This window comes from Callorhinus ursinus, unplaced genomic scaffold, assembly GCF_003265705.2.
Source record: "Callorhinus ursinus isolate GAN/ISIS: 27379988/994484 unplaced genomic scaffold, GSC_fseal_2.0 scaffold8, whole genome shotgun sequence".
Taxonomy (NCBI): Eukaryota; Metazoa; Chordata; class Mammalia; order Carnivora; family Otariidae; genus Callorhinus; species Callorhinus ursinus.
This window is the reverse complement of record NW_027397070.1, coordinates 66663896-66679345: the sequence shown is the minus strand read 5'-3', so window position 1 is coordinate 66679345 and position 15450 is coordinate 66663896.

The following is a 15450-nucleotide window of genomic DNA, read 5'->3' as shown; positions in this document are numbered from 1 at the left end:
CTGTAAAATGGGTATAGTTGTCCACAGTGATAGTGTCAGGATTGAATGAATCAATAAATATAAATTTAGCATGTTGCCTGTGAGAAATCTTCAGCAACGTGTAGCTTCTCTTATAACAATGCTTATTATTGCAGAGGTAGAATTTAAGCTGCAGGGAGGGCATGCCTGCCCCAGCACATGCCTGCCTTGTGGGACAGCAAGTCAGGAGCTCAGGCTGCAGGGGCTGCGGAGGTGTCCTTCCCCTTTCTCAACCAGAGGTGAGATGTGCAAATGAGGCAGGCTTCATAGCCAGTAGCGGGTCCCTTTCCTGGCTGCACGATTCTCAGAACAAAGGCGCTGGCCAGGGGGTCAGAGATTCAGCATTGTCACTGACTTTGGAGTAAAGCGAGGCAGAGAGATGTGGGTGTTAGGATGGACTCAGAGCAAGACCCATCCAGAGTAAAACCAGTAGTTCCCTTATATAACCCATTTGTGATGGGGGTGACCCCCAACTGGAGGGCAGAGTGGGTAAGTGGGGGGGGTTCTGTGCATGGCGGAGAAGGCATGTGCACACACTTGTGTGGCTGTACATGTCTGTGTCTACAGGGTGTAACTGCACAGAATACAGCCAATGTACGATGAGGACAAACCAAACTCAAGCCTGCTTGCTCACTCGTTCTTCCTTCCTTCATTCTGGAAGTCCACTAAGCTTGCTGCTCAAAGTGCGATTCATGGACCAGTAGAATCCCAAGAGTTCGCTAGAAATGCAGAATGTCATCCTCCAGCCCTACCCAAGACCTAGTGAATCTGAATCTGCATTTTAACAAGCATCCTCAGGAGGTTCCTCTGCACATGAAAGCTTAAGAAGTTTTTTCTGCTCTAAAATGAGGTATTCTTCTAATTCAAATGCAACAGCAGCCTGGGAAAAATTACTATCTCAGGAAATTTGTATGGCACGGACATTTATTAAGCACTCCACACATTTCATCACACTTGGCCCTTAAAGGAAGACTTTATTGTCCCATTTCAGAGATGAGGAGACTAAGGTGCAGTCAAGTGATTTCTTGCGCCTGGGGTCCGGCAGGTCTTGAGGGCTCAGTAGGGAATGTAAAGGCACAGTCTGGTTAACATCTAACCTTGCTTTATGTTCAAGGCATCCCGCTGATTTCCAGCTTGGAGGAGTCACCTAGGTGGGTAACTAAAGGTCCCTTAGTTTATGTATGTTGAACTTGAGTGCACATTTAAGGTGCACTCAGAGCTTTGCTAATGACTTTTCTATGTCAGCAAGAGACCATCTTTATAGGACATCCCAGGGGCATATCTGGAAGCCAAGAAATGACTAAATATGGTTCTACATGTGCCTGAGGCATTTGGCTACCCACCGACTTGCTTCTCCATCTGCAGAGTGGGGAGTGAATGATGGGATCCCAGTCTTCAAAGTTCAAATGAGAAAAGGAGATACATTTCACAGACTGGTTAAGCTACTGGAAGTTGACCTATCGAAAGTACAAAGTTTATATAAATACATGTAAGTTGCCAGAATGTTTTCAATACCTTAATTAAATAGGAGCTTTTATAACTTCATCATATTTAATCCTCATGATCGTCCTAGGAAGTCAGCTTTACCAAATTCATTTTACAGATGAGGAACCTGAGTCTCGAGGAGGTTAAGGGGCTTTTCCCAAGGCTCACAGGTAGTTAAGGACGGACCTAGAGTCCTTAACTACTGGCCACTCACTTCCGACTCCAATTTCTTAGCACAGCCTTGTTCAATTAAATTAATTAAATTTTAAATTTTAAAATAATTTAATTTTCTGAAAAATCTGGATAAAGTGATAGATGTAGAAATGGGTGTGAGACAAGCTTTAGCAAGTCTGCATGTCATTTTGGGTGCCCGACACTTTCCCTTGACTGACGTCCTGGCAGTTCAAGCTCCCAGAAGCCAGTGTGAAGGAAGAATCAAAAGAATCTGCTACGATTTCTGACTCAACATTTCCTTACCCAGAATAGTGCAAGTCAGCATCGTCGAGGAAGGCCCCTGGTGGTCTGAGAGGCAGAATCCCTCCCCTGACCTCCCAGCCATCATCCACAAGGGACTGGGTCCATGTGACACCAGAAGCTTCCCTCTAGGAAAATGCTGATGCTGAAGTATAGGAACCTCCAGACTTGATAGGGTTCCGGAGACTTTCACCCTAAGCCCGTTACTAGAATATGGCTGAAGTACATTTTCTTAACTCTCTATGTAAATTCACCCTCTCTCGCCCATTGTTCACCTCCTAGAAGCAGCCTCACTGATTTTGGATTGTAATGTATACATCGGGTATGTGTTTATTTAATGCCATCCCCTCCCATGCACTCTCTGAAGGCTGAGACTGTTTTGCCCGGTGACTGCTTACTCAATACTGAGCTGTTGGGCATGGAGCATGGCAGGGGCTGTACCCACAAGGCCGAGCGGTGCATGGAGCATGGCAGGGGCTGTACCCACAAGGCCGAGCGGTGCACGGAGCATGGCAGGGCCTGTACCCAGTGCTGAGCAGTAGAGGGAACATGGCAGGGGCTGGCTGAGTGCTTGTTGAATGGCTGATTATGTGAATAAGGTGAGTCAACTCCTGCGTCTGATCAGAGCCTAATCTTGTGTCTTCAGTGACTCCTGCCTCCAGCGAAGACCCAGAATGTGGCCGTGGACCTCCTGGACACAGACAACCGGATGAGGTAGGGCACTATGGCCCTGCTGGTTTGTTCTTCCTCCCCCTGTGACCACGCTGCGCCCAGCATGTGTCAGGTGCTCAGTGGAGTAAACACAGGGACAGTTCCTTCTCTGCCCACTCACAGGCTTTTCTAAAATACAGGCACAGAAATAGTCACAGGGCTAGAGCTGGCTGGATTGCAGCTGCGTGTGGCCTTTAAGGGGTCTGAGGCTGTGGGAGATTGTTTCTACCTAAGAGAAAATACCCCAGGCTGTCCTTTTGGACCTGGAACTTGGAGGACATGGTGGAATGAGAAACAGCTGAGGAGAAGCTCCCAGCCAGATGAGGTAGGACCCCTCAGAGGCATTTGGCTTTTGGTGCCTCCCAACTGAGATTAAATCTTTCCTGAAAGTTCTGACAACACTCTGTCCACGGTGCTGCTCCTTCTGCACCAGCTGGCTGGACTCTGCCCGTGACTTATGCCCAAGTGCTCTCTGCTCCAGGTTATGTCAGCTGTTTGATCCTTTTCCAGACCCCACAGCACTGACTCTCAAAGGCAGACGGGGCAGACAGTGATGGGCGGGCAGAGAAAGAGGAGCGGAAAGTCCTCATTTAAGTGATCCATTGTCTCATCTCAAAGTTGGACACGTTAGAAAATATTCTGTTCAGTCCTCATAAAAATTCAAGAATTTCTAAAAGTGATGTGTTTTGCAAAGAAGACAACTCAGGCAAGCTGAAGTGACTTTGTAGATGACTCAGAGCTGGGAAACAGGAGAGCAAGCTCTGAGGGTCGGTGTGGCCCACGAGTCCTTGTACCCGCCACGGAGCTTCTGTCTCTGGTGTCCGGCTTGGAAAGGGGCTCACTTTCTGCTCAGTCTCCAGATCCAAATTTGGGTTTGTTTGTTTGTTTGTTTCTTAATGAGTATGTTGACATCACTGATGTCCCAAACAGGGACAGTCTCATGTCTGCTCTCACTTTGCTTCTAAGGTGACATTGCCTTTCAGAAGCCAGCACACACATTCCTTCCCTGATGCTTTTCAGTCCACCCCTTGCATTTGGACACAAGGTAAAGTGTTTTTCCTTTCCTCCCATCTGCTCTCTTCCCCACTCACTTTCTGTGCCTCCCTGTGCCTTCCAGGTCTCTGAGGGAGGCTCCCCAGGCCCCCAACTGAAGAAGCTCCTGGGAGCAGCCCCTGTGGGGGCATGGGTACATGACCTCAGGCTCCAGGAAGAGTCACCACAGCGTCCTGCTTGGTGAGAGTGTGGAATCCAGCAGGGGTGTGGAATCAGCACAGGGAGGGAGTCTGGCACTGCGTGGCCATGAGATGGGAGGTCCTGCCCCTGTCAGCCCTGCTGCCCAGAGGAAGGACCACACAGACCTAAGTTGGTCCCAGATGTGGGTACCCTGGGGAGAAGAGAGAGCCCCGAGGGCCCCGTGGCCGTCTGTGGGCTCCCAGGTCTCCCAGAACTGGCTCAGAAAGGACTGAGAGTGGGGGTAGGGGAGGCCTCTTCATCCTCTGAACCATGGTCACCTCCTTTCCAAATAGTCACAAACATGACAGTGGCCTCTGAGATCTGCGGAGGGTTAAGCAAGATGGCGGTAAGGGCGTGTCTCATTGTAGGAACTCAATAAAATTAATCACTGTTGTTATTATTGGCAGAATAGGCATGTGACTCTAAACAAGGAGGGGGAAAAAAGGGAATACACAACCCTAATGAAGATGCTTCTATTTCAGCGGAGGTGCAACAGACTTCGCTCGCAAGTGCTGTGTGAAGTTGCTCCTACAAAAGTCCTCGGGAAATGGTGGCTGATTTCTTTGAAAGGACACGTGCCAAGCCTGCTTCAGATTTGCCCTATCACCGATGTCTTGCACTTGGCTGTCTGAAAAGTTAGGGAAAAGGGTTGCTCCTACTCACAGTTGAGTCTGACCCGGGGTCATACAGAGTTAGACAGGAGCTGGGACCAGACCCATGCCTCCCAGGTCCCATGGGCTCCTTGTCTGCCTCTCCCCTCTGCAGAAGATGGAAGAGCTAGGTAACAAGAGGTCAGTTGTTCATTCGAGGGCAGAGTCCCTTGGCAGCTGTGCTTGTTTATCCCTGATCGAGAGAGGCCAGGCTGAGCTCGCTGTGGGCCTTGCCCTATCCCGGGGCATTTGGCAGCTTCGTCCACATCCCAGCTCTGAGATTAATCACCACCCTTCAGAAACCCACGTAGAGAGGTGAGTGGGACAGCCAGCTGGGAAGAAGAGTGAGTTCACATAGTTCCTGTTAAATTATGCAAAAGCCCTGAGTCACCTATCTGCAATAAGGGGGAACCAGGCCCCTGGCCTCTTTCTTCCAGTTGCAAGGAGTCACCCCCATCCCAGCCTTGGCTGAAGGGGTGGGCAGGATGCCATGGAGACACAGAGGGCTTGGAGAGGGCAGGATGGATGGAATGACCTTCCACGAAGCAGAAATGGAACATACTGAGAAAGATGCGGGGCTCGGGCTCCAGGGCCCTGGTGCAGGTTCTCACGGTGCCAGCCAAGATGCCGCCCTCCTCCCCTGCGGATCATCCTGCCAACCAAAATAGTCTGGGGAGAACCAGTCTCACATGTCTTGAAAGCATCCATTTACGGGACTTGAGCCTTTCTCCAGGGCCAGGAACGAGTTGCTTTGTCCGTCTATCTGCCTCCTTCCAACTATTCCCGCAAGCCTGCTGAAGGAAAGGAAAGAAGGACAAATGACATCGTTTGAGCACCTACTGTGTGCCTAGAGCTCCAGTACAATGCCTTTGTTCTCAAAATAAGACTGTGGGCACAGAATCATTCTCCTCCAGTTGCAAGGAGGAATGGGAGCCTGTAAGAGATGAACCTGACCAAGTTCTTACTTCACATAAAAAAGGAAAGACTCTGGTTTCATCTTCAGGTTCTCTTTACACCTCAAGTTGCCTGTGACTAAATGTTTACCATGGTCAGTGGACACTGCAGCCCAGCCACTGGCCATAAAGATGTATAGCTTCAGAGGGTCAGGCAGTCCTCTGCCCCCACCAGCAAGAGGTGGCCCCTCCAAAGCAGTGCTGGCCAGCAGGACCAGCAGGACCTCGAGGTGCTGAGTCGAGACCCGGCTTGGCTACTTGTGCTGGCGATGCTGGCAAGGTTCTGGCTTCTTCCTCTGTAATGTGGCCACACCAACAATTCCACCTCACCTTCCTGGAGTTGTTGATGAGAATATCAAAGGAGAAGATGTCCGGGAGGGGATGTGTCAGCATGAAGCCTATGCAAACCATGATACTGTGGGCTATTATTCATCCATTTCTCATTGGCTGGAGCCTCCATCAGCCAAGCACTGTAGAGATGTGGAAAATAGATTAGCAACGCACTGAAGGATTTCATGAGATTTCCAAACATCCGGGTGGTTCATCTTCTCCACAGGTTTGGAGCTGCAGAGACCTGCATTCCCTGGGTCGCCTCGAATGTGGGTCTCATGTCCAGTCTTGGCTTCATGAAGAGCCCTCAGAAAAGCAGACTGGAAGATCTTCGGTGAATTCCCCGATGGCACCATCCTGAGAGCTTCGGAAAGGGAAGAGTCTGGCAACCTTGGGCTTCCTGCTTTGGAATCAGGGATCCTGAGGGATCTTGCCTCTACCTCTAGCAAACAGATGGGGACAGTTCTGGCCCAGAAAGAGAGCCAGAGCTTGCCCCTGCCTCAAGGTTTTGGAAACCCCACTTGTCAAACTCTACTTTAGTCTTGTTTCCAAAAAAAAAAAAAAATATTCACCAGCCTTCCTTACAAGATTTTTTTGTTGTTTCTCCCCATCCTGAAATTTTCTGTCCCTGAGCCGGTAGTCTCCAAAGCCCCAAGTTTGGATAAGCTGGAAAGCTCGTCTGGAAGGCGTGTTTACTTCAGGGGTCTCACTACCCACTCTGGCCACACCCTGAGATGTGCCTGCCCCACAGGGACCACAGGAGCCCCCACCCTCCCATCCAACAACCCACAGCACAGGGAAGGCTTTGGCTGTCCCAAGGGAACAGAGTGAGAGCTCCTCTATTTCTGGCTCTGTCCCCTCCTGAACCAAAGGTGAGACAGCAAATTCATGCCTGGGAAATACCCGCTGGCTGAATAGGGAGCTGGGTTTCCTACAACCCCAGGACCTTTGAAAGGAAGGCCTGAGATCAGCAGGGCAGAGAGCAAACAGCTATGGGATTTACAAATTTCCAAAACTCCAGAGTATCCGCAATGATAAAATTCGGAGACTTCCCAGAGCACTGCTGCCCATCAGGAATTGCCGCAAGGATGGGAATATTCCATGCAATGCTCTACAATATGCCAACAACCAGTATGGTACAGAAGCCCCTAGCCACATGGGGCTCCTGACCTCTGGACAAGCGACCATTGCAAGTGAGGAACTGAATATCTATTTATTTTTAATTAAAATTGAAATGGCCACGTGTGACTAGTGGTTACTGTACTGAAAGCACAGTTCTAGAGAATCTTCTCTGCATTTGAAGCCCATAACCATGAACTACTTACCTTACCCAAGGTCCCTATGCTAATGATTTAAGTTTAGTCCAACACCTTGCAGACTCTAGTCCCGACTAGAAATACAGACTTGGGCATGCAAATTCCCTGCCTTCAAGAGGCTAACCTCCTTGTTCCAGGGGCTGACAAGACACAGGACACAAGGGTGGGAAGGTGCAGTGGGACTGGGCTGTTAGGGAAACATGACTTGGGTCTGAGCAGGCAGTTTCTAAGCAGAGAGGGGCAGGGTTGGGTCCTAGCAGAGGACTCCAGGAGTAGATCATGGACCAGCCCCCTATGCTCAGGGTAGGCTCCTATGAGGGTAGGAAGGAGAAACCGCTAAGAGAGGTGTGGTCATGGAACATCTTGTATGTTGCACTGAGGAGCTTGGGCTTTTTCCTAAAAGGAATAAGGGCCCCCCCTAGACTGTGGTTCTCACTCTCTTGAGGGCCAGGGAGCTATGAACTCTCTCCCACGCTTTTGCATACAATTTCCAGACAGGCTCTCAGAACCCCTGAAGTCCATTCTTGAAGGACTAGAACCAAAATAGTGCAGCCAGCACGTATTTGATTTAGAAGGCCATTTCTTGAGCCAGTGGGGGACGCATGGAACGAAGAAAGGCCAGGAGCCCAGGACGTGGCCGCTCTGAGCACCTGAGCAGCCGCACGCAATGCGCTTGCCCAGCAGATGGTGGTGGCTCATGGATGGGTGCCTGTAGCATGGGGGAGCCTGCCGGCTCTCTGCAGCCACTGGGTGTCCAAGCAGGCTCAGGCTCACCACCCGTCCCCAGGGCTGTCTTCATGTCTATTCTTGCAAAAGAAACTGCTCAGCCAGCCCCCCCCAACAGCAGGGGCTTAAATCCAGAAGCCCCCACCAGATATGAAGATTTGGTGGCCCTGCCCAAGGTGGCATGCATATAGAGATTCATCCCTTGTTGATTTTGGCTTTGAGAGGCCCTCTCTTCCTTTTTCATGTCTCACCTCTCCTGCATTCAAAGTTGGTGAATTTCAAGTATTAATCAAAATCGTGCAAGTGAGGCCAAAGTGTTAGCCTGCTCTTGGGCAGCGCTAATTACTTCCAGCAGGCCTGGCCCCTCAGCTACGTGAAGTGGGGTCCTGGGGGGTGCACCCCCTCCTCACCCCGGATCGCCGGCCTCACCAGCGGGACTGCCGCTAATTAATCCTCTGTTACTGTTGAAATTGCACTGTCCCAAGGGGAGGCCCAACTAAGCAGGAATATTATTTTAAACATATACTGTAAACAACACTGCTTCTCTGGGGAGTGCTGGGGTGCCGTGGTTTTGACCCTTTCACTGCCAGACTCAGAAGCCACTTATTCTTTGTCACCTCCGAAACGAGGCACTTCATATTTCTCTCCCCTTTTCTGTTGGGTTGATTTTCTGATAATAAAGGGGCAAGGTCAGAAAAAAGGAGTCATCAACAATGGTAAATATCTTAGCTCCCTCATGAAATGATTGTTCGTAACTGGTCTCAACAGTTAAGCGATAGTAGTCACTGACAATTATAATGTACCTGGCACTGTTAAAACTATGCACATACATGTACACAAGCCACGCATATACAAGCATACACTCATGCAAGCATATGCATGTAAGAAAGCACACACGTATACAAGCACACACAAGTTTGCAAGCACACGCACATGGTAATCTATATATACCAATTCATTCATTCGTTTAAATCTTGACAGCTGTATGATGCAGGTATGATTAATCTGATTTTATAGAGACAGGAGGCACAGAAAGCTTAAGTCATCTGCCCAAAGTCACACAGCTAATAAATGACAGACCCAGGCTTTGCACCCAGGCTCTAGGGTCTGCATTCTCAGCTGTTACATGATAGCTATTTGTGACAATTACACCTTATTTGTGATAATGGAACCCGAGCAGGACTCAACTCTCATGGCCTCTAAGTTGGTTTTGAAAGTTAGATGCACACAACTTCTTTCTTGGCATTGTCTTCTTTTTCTTTTTTTCTTTTCCATCTACAATTACTTAATTGCATGCATAATTACTTGCATGGGAAATTGGTTCCCTAGCATCAGACCAGCACTAGGAACCAAGCATATTGCCCCCGAGGCCTCTCCCAAGGTGGGAGGGATCATTCAGAATTAGCTGCTTTCTTTGGAATTCTTTAAAAAATGACCTGCTTTCCTTTCAAAGGGCCAGGGAGAGGATTTGGAGAATGCTTTTCCCCCAGAGGCTCCCCTGGGATCGCTGTGAACTTGGCAAACTTGCTCAGAATCACCCCAAAAGAGCAATTTGTTCCCTAGCAAAACAGGATAATTGTCTGGGGCAGAGCTGAGGCTGCTGGTGCCGGGTCACCGGAATGGGAGGGGGGATGCTCTCCAGTGAGAGTCTGTTTGGGAAACAATTATCTTGCTTCCTTTGAATCAAAGATAGTCCTGCGCACCTGGTGCATGCACCAAGATCAAATATAGTGTACGGTCTCTGTAGATTCTCTTCCTTTCAGGAAATTATTCATTGATAAAGCTGCTGGCCCAGACAGCCGGTTTCCTTACAGTAACTGCTCTTTGCTTTCTGAGAATTAGCCAACTAGGCAAGAGCTGTTAACTGCTCTTAAGGATGCCTCTTCCCTTTGGAGAATGGTCTGTCCTCTACCCAACTTACATCATCTCCAAGACATGGGGAAACAGCTGCTTCTCTCTCCATGGAATGAAGGAGTACTCAGTGCTCCTTCTTAGAGACAATGGTGTCACTTTCCACCTGGCTTCAGATTTATAGAGGCAAGGTCTTTGATGACTGTGACTAATTCAGTCTATAGCAATCCAATGCGCACCTGCTCTGGGCAGGGTGTCTTGTGCTTAGGTTTCAACGAAGTAAGAGAAGACATCCCTGAAAGTCTTCAGCTCACCTGCAGTTGATGGTGAAAAGCCAGACCATAGTTTGGAAAGAGAGTCGGAGACTCATCCAGGCCAGCTGGGAAAGAACGCTAGTACCAGTTAGAGTGGTCCCTCGCTGGCCCAGGAAATAATAGAGAATCTTTTCTGTTTGTCATCTTGGGTTCTAGAACAGTCCTTGAGATGATCGACCCCAATCCTCACATTTTACATGGATAAAAATGAAGGTGCAGAGTTGGCAATGCTTTGGCTGCAGTCACAGAGTGGATGAGTGGAGACCGTGCTGGCAAAGGTTAGCCAGGGCAAGAAGGGGCCCAGGTTCTGCTGCCAGCACACACAAAAGTCAGAGCAAGGTAGAGTCAAGGAGAAACTGTACATGCACGGGGGTTTTGCAGTTCCAGAGAAGCAGGGTCAGTCCGAGAAAAGACCACCCAGGTGAGGAGAAGAGCCCAGGGTCTCCCCAAGAGCAGGACCAGGCCAGCCCTGTTGACAGCATGACCTAGTTCAGGTCCAGAGTCTGCCTTGCTCCCATGGTACTTTCAACTCCTAGCGTTGGTGGCTCTGTCGGTAGTTATAAATAACAAATATTCAGCAAACTTACGATTATTGACCCTGGTTGGGCAGAGAGCAGGGGAGAGGCCCTGCCACGGTCACTCTGAATTTCTGATATCCATAGGTCCCGTGAGCCCTTCATAATACAATATATTCGCAAGAAAGTAAAGAGGGGCCAGTTATTAACCGAGTTTCAACAATTTCCCTCTCACTGTCTCCAAACACTCCATTTATGTGATCATCTCATTAAATCTTTCCACTAATCTCTCATAGTTATTATCTCTTTTTTTAATTTTTTTTAAAGATTTTTTATTTATTTGACAGAGAGAGACAGCGAGAGCAGGAACACAAGCAGGGGGAGAGGGAGAGGGAGAGAGTTATTATCTCTTTTATTGAGGAGAAATGGAGGGTCAGAGAGAAGGAGTGTCTTGCCGCCCAAGGAGAAAAAAAGCCAGTCTTCTTTGAGGCAGCATGTCTTGTACATCCCAGGGGTCCTGCCACAGTTACAATCTTTTCCCAAGCACATGGCCTTGAAATTTAAAATGCTCTTTCTTAACAGGCATTCTCAGTTGATCAATATAAATCCCCATTTCACAGGTGACCAAACTGAGCTTTTAAAAAAAGTTAGCTAGTATGACAAAACCATATAACCAGTTGGACAGCGTCCAGTTTGGAAATCTGAGATATCATTGCTTTGGGCCTCACTTCTGCTCCTTGTATGAGCTTCAAAGATCAGACACAAAATGCAGAATGGTATTGGGCTAAGCAACCTAGGAATTCAATAGCCACAGCTCCTTCAAAAGCAGTCTTTTTCAGGCACCTGGGTGGCTCAGTTGGCTAAACGACTGCCTTCGGCTCAGGTCATGACCCTGGAGTCCCGGGATCGAGTCCCGCATGGGGCTCCCTGCTCAATGGGGAGTCTGCTTCTCCCTCTGACCCTACCCCCTTCTCGTCCACTCTCTCGCTCAATCTCTCTCTCTCAAAAAAATAAATAAAATCTTTAAAAAATAATAAAAAAAATAAAAGCAGCTTTTTCAAGGGGCGCCTGGGTGACTCAGTCGGTTGAGCATCTGACTCTTGATTTCAGCTCAAGTCATGATCTCAGGGTGCTGAGTTCTTGCCTGCGTGAGGGTCCCCGCTGGGCATGGAGCAACCTACTTTAAAAAAAAAAAAAAAGCAGCTTTTTCAGAATTTCCTTGACCCTCGGGCAATTCACTAAATTCTCAATAGATAGGTTATCACTATAGCATCTCTGCCCCATTGGAGTTTTCTCTTCACACAATAAGACAATTCAACATCACCACTATCAATTCTGTTTTCTTGTTTGCATCCCCTCCCCCCAAAAATCATGTATACATTTTGTAACAAAGCAACAAACGTGGTCAGAGGAGCTAATTCTATCCAGAATGCCTTTCTCTCCTTGAGAAACACATGCATACACAAAGGGGAAAAAAAAAAAAAGTAAAGGAGAGAATACCATTTTCAATGCAACAAGGAAATGGCCACAACCCCAAACCACAAACTGAGAAGACTTTCTGCCAAATACAGTGAAATTTAAACCCAAATGTGGAAGGATGGAAAGAGCCAACACAGATCTCCTCAGACCTTGGGCAAAATGCAGTTTTCTCTAAAAGCCCTATAAAAGTTGCTCTCAGAGTCCTAAAGTGCCATCCAGTGATCCTTAGATCTAGAACTGTGGAGTGGATACAGAGGAAGACAGAGGAAATGAAACGTAGACACCAGGACAGGAATGCCTGCCCAGACCCGGGCATGTGCCACATAACAGCACGGTTGGTAGGGCTGGCAAAGGGGCACAGATGTGCCATGTCAGCTTCCTGTGATCCTGTCTCCTGGCCAAGGAATACTGATGGAGACCAGGAAGGTGTTGAAAGGGAAGGAAGCCACAGTCCATGTATAGCAGCCCTAGCAGCCGTGCATTATGGGGTTTCATGGAATGATTCAGAGCCACCTAAATGCCAGAAATTGAAATAGGTATTTACCTCAACACAAACAGCCTCAGCCTAATTCAGCTTCCCTCTCTCTCCACTAGTCTGCAGAAAGTACAGCTTCTATTTGAAAATGAGTAGACAGCAGGAAGAAAATATCAGGTTTTTTCAAAAGTTGTTGAGGATAGGGAAGTGGGGAGGGAGATGAGGGTAAATATGGAAAGAAACATAGACCTAAGAGAAGTGAGTCCTAGAAACACTTGAAGAGTTTGGGGACATGAAAGACAATCCGTGTTTTTGGCAAACAGTTCAGGAACGAGATAAAATAGATGAAGAATACATGGTAAGGTAATAGAAAAGAATTGAGTTGTAGAGCTCAGGAAAATGGATACAAGAAAAAAATTAAAATAATTCTAGAGATAAAAGTTACATTAGAAACAACCAGAAAAATAGAGGGAAAACCAAACCAAAACAGAGACAAAGATGTAGAAAATGTTCTAGGGAATATTACAGTCCCTCAAAAGAGAAAACACAAGAAGTGACCACAGAGAAGTTGCCCCTTACAGGGAAGGGGACCCCACGTGTGAATAATGAGCCCAGCTGGTCAAGGTGTCAGCCACCAGTGGCCTCAGGAAAACATCCAATGTTATAAGAAAAATTCACTTTTATATAAAGACTTGAATTTGGAGATTAAAATACACAGTATGTCCCAGGGAAGAATTTGACAGAGGTCAACATCAAGATACGTAGAGCTTATGGAATAGGGGCAGAGAGTGATTACTGTAGGCAGCGAGACAGAGAAAAAACAATGTGGCACTCACTACCTACAAAGAAGAAAATAAGCAAGTTAGCTTAGTTTCTCCACAGCAAAAGCCAGTGTCAGAAGCGATGTTTCCCAAGTCATGAGGCATGTCTCCAGAATCCCTGCTTGCCAAACCCCCGCGGATGTATGGCGTCCTGATATTGGCAGCAAGGGTGGGGAATCACATCAGGTCAGGGACCAGCACAACTCCAGTGCGCCGAAAAAACTGATAAGGGCTTTCTCACCTTGGTCCTGGAACTTCCTTTGCTTAGCAACGATCCCAGTTGCATACTGGAAGTTCTTAGTTCACAGGTTGATACGATCCAGTTCCATCCCTATGACATCTCAACTTTTGTCGCTTCCAAAACTCTTCCCTATGCCATCCTCCAGGATGGAGCCAGCTCGACCAATCATATTATATGAAATCATTCTTATTCTTTACACTTGCACCAGATAAACAAAGAAAAAAATGCTGTCAGTCTGGCCCTTAATGCAATTGATTTCATTTCCTTACAACTTATTTCTTTGTAAGAAATTTAAATGAAGGTTGAAAGGGCACCCAATCAGGAGATAAGAATGATGTCTGCAAAACACAGCCTTAGTTAGGTAGATCTACCTCTCCACTCAACTGAATTCCAACTACACTTTGGATGCACTGCACTCATCAGTGGGGTCATTAGAACATCAGGCAGGCTCTGCGGACATTCCCTCCTCATCTCCTGCTTCTCTCGGTGTTTCTCCCTGAATTTATTGGCTTAACACATCCTGTTCCTAATTTCTAAAATTACTTCTCTCCACCAGTAAAATAATTTCCTCCTTAGCATAATTACTCAACATCCTTCATGTACAAAAGTCATGCACAAAAATTTTCAAAAACTCAAGAACTTGAAATGTAAGCACTTCCTGAGGGGGCAGTGAAATAAGAGATCAAAATAAAAATATTAGAAGTAGAAAAAAATGAATTAGAAGGGTTGACACTGAGAACTGAATCCTTTAGAATATTGAGCTAGGAATCGGCAGTCTTGGGATTTATGGTTACAGAATAAAACATCATATATATAATGTTATAAACCTTGGCAATATAAAAACAATAATATAACTGAGAAATCCCAAGGGGTAGTACAGAAAGTAGAAGGAAATATATTTTTGCAAAGGTCTCTAACTTTCAAGGAATCAATAAATATTGCCTAAAAGTTATGTTTTTGGCAATTTTTAAAAAGAATCAGATAATGTTAATGATTCCCAAGTTCTAATTCTTGATCATCCTTTTTTTTTTTTTTGTAAGTGAATTCAGTATTAAGGACTAACCTGATTTGTAAAAAGACATTTAACTGTAGCTCAACAATTACTGTAATTCCGCATCGGGTTTTTCATCTTTTATTTGTAAATAAAATTATTCTTAAAATCCAAAAAGGCGTATGTATAATAAATGGGACATTTTTTTTCCCAAGTCGCTTCCATCTGGATACCAAGCTAACTCTCTAGACTTTTATCCAGGTGTATGCAAGAGAGGGCAGTGTGAAGTGATGTTGACCAACTGTTAAATAATAGTTGACATTTTTTAGATGACAGCATTTTGTAACTTTTTCTGTGCAGTTTTGTTTTGCTCAAATTTTCATATTATGTGAATGTGTTTATTTTATAAAGTGATGAAATGATTTCAAAAACCCAAGAATGGCTAATTTTAGCAGTTGAATAACTGGCTATTGGGTACTAAGCACCCATGTCAAACCAGACCCTCTGGTCGGCCCTAAGAAAAAGACCCATCTTTTCTCAGTGACTAAGGAGAAAGGAGGCATGGGTGAAATGAAGACTAGTGATGTAGCAGACAATCGATGGAGTGGTGGCCCTTGAGAGTGGGTAGAGGACATTTCCACGGAGGCCACAGAACTCAAATCATAGGACTTAAGACTGGAGAACACGAAGATCCTGAGGATGTGTTCCGTGGACATTCGAGGGATGGGTACAGAGACAGGATTGGTAGAAACCGTTCAACAGGAACTTTCTGCTGAAGGGAAGTTGTCCCAGCATGGAGGTGGCTGGTGGGAGAGAGAGTGCCCAGTAGAGCGGGTTTCCATCTTGCTTGTTTGCTGAAGCCCGATT